This window comes from Miscanthus floridulus, chromosome 17 (genome assembly GCF_019320115.1).
Source record: "Miscanthus floridulus cultivar M001 chromosome 17, ASM1932011v1, whole genome shotgun sequence".
Classification (NCBI taxonomy): Eukaryota; Viridiplantae; Streptophyta; class Magnoliopsida; order Poales; family Poaceae; genus Miscanthus; species Miscanthus floridulus.
This window is the reverse complement of record NC_089596.1, coordinates 107,840,113-107,848,371: the sequence shown is the minus strand read 5'-3', so window position 1 is coordinate 107,848,371 and position 8,259 is coordinate 107,840,113.

The window sequence follows — 8,259 nt, the reverse complement described above, 5'->3', positions numbered from 1 at the left end:
GTGATCACAACTGAAAAGGTAAATATAATAGAAAAGTACAGCATACCAGCACAAGCACTTTCTCAATAAAGCTGAGGGTCACTGAACCATAATGCAGGAGGTAGAAAAAAAGGTCATGAAACAACAATCATTAAAAAACCACTGTCCATTCGAACACATGAAGTTGTCAAATGTACATGGAAAGGGATATAATGAACATAGAATTTATGGATGCGCTAAAATACAGGGGCAATGATGCTACAAATAGCGGACTGTATTTATTAAGGTAAACAAACACGATGCATCGACATGGCAGAAAAGGATCCACTAAAGTAATATATAAGCAAAATAAGATGATAAGCCTAGAACCAGATCCGAACAAATTCTCTATCTTCCAATAGTTACTAAGAGGAAATTACATATTTACCTACGAAGTTATCTGGTTGCAGCAGTTTAACCTCATAGTTCAAAAATAATAGCATACTCAGTCATTGTCTTTAGGATTCAACTACGGTCTGCAATGAAACCAAAAATAAAATTTGTAACATGCATATAAGCTATGCACCTAGCTGCAAAGAAGAGAAGAATGACTAAGTAAAGAGCAGAAATCAGAACAACTAAAGATAGAGCAAGAATCAGAATACTTTAATATTGAATCGTAGCAATTTTTGCAGATAGCTGTGAAGCGCGGGAAACAAAATTGGATTGTTGTCAGGGAGAAGTAGGTCATCATTGCATATGGCAAAGTGCTTCAGTTCATTAAGAATGCAACACAGAACCATGCATATGTAATGGTTTGTATCACTGCATAGGCCAAACGCCTCAGTTAAAAAGTGGAATAGAAACATCATAAAATAGCGGCAGCCACCCCCCTACCCCTGCAGCACGGCGGCGCCGCGTCTTGAGAGATGGAGAGAGAAGAAGCTTGGAGGGGAGAGAAGCAACGGTGTGGATAGAGGACATAGGAGCATAGGATATTTTTAGATGGCAGAGTGGAAAACGCCGGGGTGAAACACAACCATGAAACTGGAAACAAGCGGCCAAAACTTTTCATAGTAACGTGGCCACCCTGAGCGCACACCAACTGCAGCCGAAATGTAGGAAGCAATATATTGTCACTTGAGATCAGAAAAAAGATCATAAAGTAGTGATAATCATGACCGCATCTTCTCCTATGGTATAGTTGAGAAGAAGATATTTGTTTCCAGCAACATTGTCATTGAATAAAAACAACACCTCTACTTAATTTCAGAGAATGCTTTAGTGGCAGTACTGTGAATAATGTCAGTAACCAAGATTAGTAGAATGTACCAAGAATTATATGTCGAACCTAGAATTTAACATGAAAATAGTCCGGAAGAATGACGAAATGTCATGAAGGATCTGCAGCAAAAAGAAGATTAAGTGTAAGAAATGAAATCCACAAACGTACAAGACCTTGTCCTTAGGAGTGTGATCTTATATGAGAAGCTGGCGCTAAAAGCACAGGCTTTGGAAACACCTCTTATTGGTGGCGGCATATAATTAAAGGCACACAATAGGATCAGTCTAGGATTGAATTTAGACATGTGAAACTAACAGAGATCATTATCCATGTAAATAGGACAAGGTTCTATTTGAGGGCTGAGCAAAGATGCAGTTCTTACTGAACATAAACAATGAAAACGCATTATCCATGTAAATCATGAAACTAATTTTGTAGGGAAGAAAACACGGATTTCAACAATGTATAGAGCTGCCCAATTGCTTTACGGCCTAGTTCTTTGGGTAGCAGATGAACAGCTCAAGAAGTTCTACACACATGATTAGCAGCAATGTGAACCGTGACATACATCAGGAAAAGTACTACTATGAAATTCCGAATTGTGTGTAATAGCATAGCATTAGTGTCTTCTCTATACGAAGTGGAAATGCATGGAGCATCTTTTTTTCCTAATAGAAGTCCATTACCAGTCAATATCTAGTTGCCTGGATTTCCAAAAAAAGGAATAGCTAAGAAACGACTAATCATCAGCTTTGAGTATGTAAATGATATTTTATGAAACGTGTAAAATGACTTTAGCCTGTCCATTCAATTGGAAAACCACATCCAGTGTACGGACATAGAAATGAGTCTGCATCAGCAGGAAAAAGAATGAGCAGAGCAACCTCTTATCATCAAAAGGAAGACAAGATGCAAAGCACCAAACTTTCGTAATGACCATGAAGGATCGATGGCCTAGAAAATGAGCCGGAGCGTTCACCGGAAGATCACCATGCAACTTTATATGAACACACATGTGAAGCACGCAACAATATTATTGTAATAGATTTATAGAAGCACTGAGGACCCTACAGGCTACAGAAAGGAAACAATTCAGTTTTGTTTGAGACTCTTCATTTGAAGATGACCTAGCACTGTATGCAGCATGGCTGAACTATCATTTACTTTGATAAATAGTTTTTTAATGAGCAAAACTCTAAGAGTTTTTTTTGTATTTGGCGCACACATGCATAAGTGTAGTAGCAATGTATCCCGGTGTTATATACTGACAAACAAGCAGACTAAAATTCCAAGTATAGAAGAATCGTTGCTCATCACATAATTCAAGGCACAGAAATCATGTCTGTCCAAGTTTTAATAGAGAGGCATATAATTAAAAGTATTTGTGCCATGGAGATTTCTAAAAACAGCTGAGGAGGAAAAAAATTGATACCCCATCTATCCATGAAAATGTGCTCTGATTGGCATCCTCGCTTGTCTCTACAGCAGTAGACCTGGGCGGTTTGTCCCTGCTTCAGTCCAGGCCATGAAAAAATATATTTCAACTATTTCTACCATGAAGTTGTAAAAAAATAGCTGAGGAGAAAACAAAAAATAATCCATACCCCATCTATCCATGAAATGGGCTCTGGTTGGCGTCGTCCCTTCTCTATGCAGCAGTAGACCTACAATGTTTGTTTCTGCTTCAATCTAGGCAATGAACGATCAAATCATTTGACACAAATAACATAGTTCATGACTCTTCAGTGACGTATGACAATATGGCATTAAAATGTATATACTGCAATCTATTTCTTTTTTATTAATATAGTATCCTAATAAAGGCTCCATTTCACCTGGTGTGGAAAATTTCTAAAATATCTCACACACTATCAGATCACTGGTAATAATAAGGTGAGCTAGGGAGAGGGGGGCAAGTACACTGCTAGTGCTAAAAGAAAAATGACCTTAACCACAACCTGTATTGAAACTCAACAACGAAGGAAAGTACAATATTCTCAGATGGCAACATTACCATATTCTTGAAATATTAGATCAACCTTCGAAGTGACCCATGCATTCTGGGGGGCATGGCACAAAAACTTTTACAGAACAGGCTGCATTTAAAAAATCAGAGAAGTAAGCAGTGACCATCAGTGGAATAACATGCTGGTGAAGAAAAATGGATTAACATATCATACAATAACAAAAGTTGGAAAGCGTTACTTGTGGAATTCTTGAACATCTAAGTAAGTTCAGTGGATTGTTTTTTTTTTGTGTAAGAGGAAACCTATAGAAGCTTCGATGTACATGTATGATGCTTTCTGAAATCAACATATAAAATGTGAAAGCTCTAGTTTGGTTTTGATGAATTGATGAAACTCTAAGTGCTAACCTAGTTTATCAAGTGATCATGAGATAGGTAGCATATTCCAAGTGGTGAAGCAAATGAAGATCATGACATGATGATGGTGATGCCATGGTGATGATCAAGTGCTTGGACTTGAAAAGAAGAAAGAGAAAAACAAAAGGCTCAAGACAAAGGTATAAATGGTAGGAGCTATTTTGTTTTGGTGGTCGAGACACTTAGTGAGTGTGATCACATTTAGGATTGATAGCCGTACTATTAAGAGGGGTGAAACTCATATCGAAATGCGGTTATCAAAGTGCCACTAGATGCTCTAACTCATTGCATATGCATTTAGGATCTAGTGGAGTGCTAACACTCTTGAAAATGTTTGTGAAAATATGCTAACACATGTGCGCAAGGTGATACACATGGTGGTTGGCACATTTGAGCAAGGGTTAGGAACTTCACCGATGGAGTGTCCTCCCGTAGAGTGCGAACAATCCGATGGTGCCACTGGCACCCTAGACAGAAAAGATGGAGGTCACTGTAAGTGACTGGACGCTGGTCTTTGAAGGACCGGCGCGTCTGGTCAGTAGCAGCAGAAAAAGCGTAGCGTCAGTCATCGATCGGACGTTGGCTGGCTGCGTTCGGTCAAACTGACATGGTCACGCACAGAGGAGTCGCCAAGTGACCGAACGCTGGGTGTGTCCGGTCAAGCATGACCAGACGCTTCCGGTCGTGAAAAGTCATCTCTGGATGCTTACTGGAAATGATCGGACGCTGGGGGTTCAGCGTTCGGTCACTTTGAGCTGCTACGTCCGGTTGTCACTTGATCGTTGAGATTGAGCGATCAACATTTGAAGAGAGGGGACACGTGGCACACATCACGTGACCGAACGCTAAGGTCCAGTGTCCGGTCGATATGACCGGAGCGTCCGGTCACCCCGTGTTGTGCCCAGTGAAGGGGTACAATGGCTCTATTTTATAGGGGCTTCTATTTAAGCCCCATGGCCGGCTTAAGCTCACTGTCTTGACCATTTGTATTGATATAGCAACCTTGTGAGCTTAGCCAAAGCCCTCCCACTTACCTCCATCATTGAATCATCATCTTTGTGAGATTGGGAGAGAATCCAAGTGCATTGCTTGAGTGTTTGCATCTAGAGGCACTTGGTGTTCGTGTTTCACTGTGGGATTCGCTTGTTACTCTTGGTGGTTGCCGCCACCTAGATGGCTTGGAGCAGCGAGGATCGTCGAGCGGAGGGTGGTGATTGTCTCTGGCTCCGATCATGGTGATTGTGAGGGGTTCTTGACCTTTTCCCGGTGGAGAGCCAAAAGATACTCTAATGGATTGCTCGTGGCTTGTGTGATCCTCATCTTGTGTTGGTCGTGGTGGCACCCTATTGAGGGTTTGGCGTGTGATGCCAATTAGTGCATGAACCTTCAAGTGAGTGAATCGCCACAACAAGGAGTAGCTTGTCGGTAAGCAAGTGAACCTCGGTAAAAAAAACATTGTGTTCATCATTTGATTTCGAAGTGATTGGTCTTTATTGTTATTCATTCTTGTGATTGATTGGCTCCTTCCTCAACATGGCGGTATAACCTTCTTGCTCACTCTCATTACATTACCGCAAACTAGTTATCAAGCTCTTTGGTGTAGCTAGTTGTGAGGGATTGTTAGTTTGGTTAGTGTAGCTTTTAGTTAGCTTTTGAGAGCACACTAACTTAGTGTAGTGTCATAGCTATTGTGTGGATAGAAATTATATAAACTAGAATTGTGGTAGGTGGCTTGCTATTTTAGTAGGCTAGCGCAACACTTGCTTCGCCTCATAATTATCCAACCGGTTTGTTAAGTGTTGTTATAGAAATTCTTAATAGGCTATTCACCCCCTCTAGCCATTAGGACCTTTCAAGTGGTATCAGAGCCAAGGTCACCGTGATTTGAGGCTTAACAACCTTCGGTGTAAAAATGGCTCAAATCAACAACACCAAAAAGCCACCCCAATTTGATGGCTCAAATTATCTCTATTGGAAAGCTAAGATGACAACTTATATCAAGTCAATCAATAGGAAGGTTTGGAAGGTGGTACAGACAAAGATTGAGATTGAAGATGAAGAGGCTCCCACCGCCGCCGAAGAAATACTACTCCAAAATAATGACATTGCTCTTAGTGCCATCCATGATGCTTTGGATGAGAGAACATTTGAGCAAATCAAGAACATTGAGAGAGCTCATGAGGCATGGAAGAAGTTGGAAGAATCATTTGAGGGCACTCAAGCCATGAAGGGTGCAAAGGCATACATTCTCAAAGAGTGTGCCGGAGATGTTTCATAGGCTTCAAGTGCTTGTCAATGATCTCAAAGCACTTGAAGAAGAGGTGAAGGACAAAGACTTCTCCCACAAGTTCTTGAGATGCCTACCTTCAAGATTTGGCATATTGGTCACTATTCTAGTGAGGAGTGGTTTGGACACCATGACACCAAACCAAGTGTTGGAAGATATAATGACCGATGATACATATAAAGATGATGATGAGAAGGAAGAAAAGAAGGAAAAGAAAGATGAGAAGAAGAAGAGTGTGGCATTCAAGGCCACATCATCCAAGGGCAAGGCAAAGCAAGAAACATCAAGTGAAGATGATGGCTCATGGGATGATGATGATGATAAGAAGATGGCTCTCTTTGTCAATAAATTTAGCAAGTTCATGATGAAGAAAGGGTACCTTGCTAGAAGAAAGAAATCTTCATCCAAGAACAATGAAGAGTCAAGAAGGTGCTTCAAATGTGAAAGCAAAGATCATCTTGTTGCTCAATGTCCATACAATAGTGATAATGATGATGACAACAAGAAGAACAAGAAGAAGGACAAGAAGAAAAAGAAAGATAAGAAGGACAAGATGACCTTCAAGAAGAAGAAGGGTGGTTCATATGTGGTCACTTGGGATAGTGATGCTTCCTCAAGTGATGATGATGATAGTGATGATGACAAGACCACCAAGAAGAAGACACTTGCAAGCATTGCTATCAATGAGAAGCCTTCTCTCTTCGACACTCCATCATGCTTCATGGCTAAGGCCACTAAGGTATAAACTTGTGATGATGGAAGTGATGATGAACATGATAATAAAAATAATAGTGATAATGATGATGATGAACCTACTAAAGATGAATTATATGACATGCTAGAAGATGCTAAAGAACACTTTAAAATTAATATAAGGGAATGCAAGAGCTTGAATAAGGAGGTAAAAGCCCTCAAGCAAGCCCTTGATAAACTCAAAGCAACTCATGAGAGGCTAGAGGAAGCCCATGAGAAGCTTGGCAAGGCTCACAAAAAGTTTGAAAAGGCTCATTCCTCTTTGCTTGATGAGCAAAATAAAAAGAAGTATGTTGAAACTTGCAATGTAGGCTCAATTTGTGATATAATTGATGAATCATTACCTATGCCTATCATTGTTCCTCCCACTAACCCTTCTTGTAGTACTTCTACTTCCACCTCATCTAGTAGTGATGGTCTCACTTGTGATGCCTCACTAATGGTTGAGAATGAGAACCTCAAAAAGGAGGTCAATAAGCTCACTCACACCTTGGCTAAGGCCTATGGTGGTGAGGACTGCTTGCTCATGTGCTTGGGTAGCCAAAGAGATTCTCTCTACAAAGAGGGATTGGGCTATACCCCCAAGAAAGGCAAGGCAGCCTTTGCTCCTCACAAGACTAGTTTTGTGAAGAACAATGGTCAGTTTTGCACTAGTTGTAAGCAAGTTGGTCATAAAGAGCATGAATGCAAAAACAAGAGCAAAAATGCTAATGTATCCTTCATTAAGCTTGATTGTTTTTATATGCTTATAAAGGGTGCAAATGGTGTAAAGGCTAAGTTCATTGGTAAACCATGGATGGGCTCAAAGAAGAAAGCCATTTGGGTACCAAAGAGCTTAGTTACTAACCTTCAAGGACCCAAGCAAGTTTGTGTACCTAAAAAGAATTGATCTTCTTTTGTAGGTCAATTACAAAGCCAGAGGAAGGTATTGGGTTCTTGATAATGGGTGCACTCAACACATGACCGATGATGCAAGAATGTTCAACTCAATCAACACTAATGGCAATGATGGTTATCATAATATCACATTTAGTGACAATGGCAAAGGCAAGGTCAAAGGACTTGGTAAGATTGCAATATCCAATGACATGAGCATATCCAATGTGTTGCTAGTAGAGAGCTTGAACTTCAATTTGCTATCCGTGGCTTAATTGTGTGATCTTGGATTCAAATGCATATTTGGGGTAGATGATGTAGAGATCATAAGTGTAGATGGCTCTAACTTGGTCTTCAAAGGCTTTAGATATGAGAATCTATACTTGGTTGATTTCAATGCTAGTGAAGCTAAATTATCTACATGCTTGTTCACTAAGTCTAGCATGGGTTGGTTATGGCATAGAAGGCTTGGTCATGTTGGAATAAAACAATTGAATAGATTGGTTAAGCATGACTTGGTTAGAGGCTTGAAAGATGTTGTGTTTGAAAAGGATAAGCTTTGTAGCTCTTGTCAAGCCGGTAAACAAGTTGGAAACACCCATCCTAAGAAAAGCATGATGAGCACTAGTAAAGTATTTGAGTTATTGCACATGGATTTGTTTGGGCCAACACAATACACTAGCATTGGTGGTAACAAATATGGCTTTGAATAGTAGA